Raw genomic sequence first — 2,378 nt, 5'->3', positions numbered from 1 at the left:
GTCCCCACCCGGCTGTTTTATCCCAGCGCCCCTGCCAGCTGGCGCTGGCCTTTACCTTTCTTGGGCCATGCCGCCTCCCTGCACTCCCAAAATGTCTCTGGTTGGGTCCCATTGTTCCAGTCCCTGCCCCGGGCATGGGGGGGGATGCCTACTTCATGACTTCATGGGCAGGGCCATATTTGGGCTCCCGTGGGACAGCTGGGAGCCGGTTATAAAAAGCACAGGTGGGGGGTGAGAGAAGGGGGGCTCTGCTTTGTTCCAGCGGGATTGTTTTCACCCCCCTGCAACAGAACACCCAGGGCTATTTTCACACGGTAAGACAGAGAACGTGCCTGCCCACGCCAGCCCCGACAGCAGGGCCTGCAGCCTGCACCCAGCCCAGACGCCTGGGTCCTAGTCCCGCCTCTGCAGCTGATGGGCTGTCATTTGCAAGGCCTGCTTGGGAACCTGTACCCATAGCCGGGCACCCAGGCAGCCCTGGGCACAATGTGCATGGAAACTTTGGGTCAAGGCTATTCTGGTCCTGCTGCCCCAAGGGACATGCCAGGGATGGGATCCGATCCTGGGGCCTGATCCTGCTCTCCCTGGCTGGAGCAGGGTTCCTTTGCTCAGCCTCCATGTAACCATGCAGGGTGCAGGCACTGGAGTGGTGGGGTGGTAAAATGCCCTCCCCAAAGCCAATCCCTTGCTCCTGCCCCTTGTTCAGCACCACCAGGGCCTGATACCAGGGAGCCTGGCAGCTCATGGGCTCTGTCGCCATTCGGTGGAGATCTGCCTTGTCCCTCCATGGGGCCAGGACCAGTGAGATCAGAGCTCCCCCAATCGGCCTCTGTGCTGGGGGCTCTGGGGCTGTGGAAAGAAGGGACCAGGGGAGCTGTGGGAAAGGAGTCCCTCAAGCTAGGAAAAGGGGGAGATGCATAGGGGCCTGACGGAAGGCTCCCAGGAGAGTAATGCATCTGTATTAGGGTCATATGGAAAAGGGCCTGCTTTAGTTGGGGGTCATAGTTTCATAGTAGATAGTGTCAGGAAGGACCTGAACAGATCATTTAGCCTGACCCCCTGCCACAGGGAGGAATGAATGCTGGATTCACAAGACCCCAGACAGGTAATCGTCCAACCTCCTCTTGAATTTTCCCAAGGTAGGGGCAAGGACTATTTCCCTGGGAAGTTGGTTCCAGATTTTGGCCACCCTCACTGTAAAAAACTGCCTTCTGATCTCTAACCTAAACCTATTCTCCATCAGCTTATTACCATTGTTCCTTGTCACCCCAGGTGGTGCTGGGGAGAAAAGGGATCTACCTATTTGCTGTTGATCTCCCCTGATGAGTTTGTAGGTCCCCCCTCAGCCTCTTCTTGCTGAGGCTGAACAGGTCCAGGTCCCTCAGTCTCTCCTCGTAGGGCCTGTCCTGCTGCCCTCTCACCAAGCGGGTGGCCCTCCTCTGAACCCTCTCCAGGCTGGCCACATCCCTCTTGAAGTGCGGTGCCCAGAACTGGACGCGGTACTCCAACTGTGGCCTGACCAATGTCGCATAGAGGGGGAGGATCACCCCTCTGGACCGGTTAGAGATGCAGCTTTGGATGCATGACAAGGTATGGCAGGCCTTGCTGGCTGAGGTCTGGCATTGGCAGCTCATGTTCATCCTGGAGTCAATAATGACTCCAGGATCCCTTTCCGCCTCTGTGCTTTCAAGGAGGGAACTCCCCAGCCAGTATGTATGCTGGATTCCTTCTCTCCAGGTACAACACCCTGCATTTGTCTACGTTGAACCCCATCCTATTCTCATCTGCCCACTTTTGTAGTCTTTCTAAATCTATTTGCAGCCTCTCTCTCCCTTCAAGTGTGTCCACCTCACCCCACATCTTAATGTCATCAGCAAACTTGGACAATGTGCTTTCCACCCCCTCGTCCAAGTCACTGATGAAGATGTTAAACAGTGCAGGCCTGGGGACCCAGCCCTGGGGGACCCCACTGCTCACATCTCGCCAGGTTGAGTACAACCCATCCACCACTACTCTCTGAGTGCACCTCATCCGCCAATTTTTACCCATCCAACTGTGTAGACATCAATGCCACAGTCAATTTATTGATGAGGATGGAGTGAGAGACAGTGCCAAAGGCCTTCTTAAAGTCTAGAAAGACTATGTCCACGGCGACACCATCATCCAAGGATTTAGTTACTTGGTCATAAAAGGCAATCAGGGTGGTCAGGCAGGATCTGCCTTTGATGAACCCATGCTGATTGCCCCTGAGCATGATCTCCCCTGCTGCCCCCCACAGATGCGCTCCTTGATGATTCTCTCCAAGATCTTCCTAAGCACCAAGGTGAGACTTACAGGCCTATAGTTACCTGGGTGCTCCCTCCTCCCTTTCTTGAAAA

The sequence above is a fragment of the Crocodylus siamensis genome, chromosome 6 (genome assembly GCF_052110815.1).
Source record: "Crocodylus siamensis isolate JL-2025a chromosome 6, ASM5211081v1, whole genome shotgun sequence".
In the NCBI taxonomy this organism is placed as follows: domain Eukaryota; kingdom Metazoa; phylum Chordata; order Crocodylia; family Crocodylidae; genus Crocodylus; species Crocodylus siamensis.
This window is presented reverse-complemented; position numbering follows the sequence as displayed.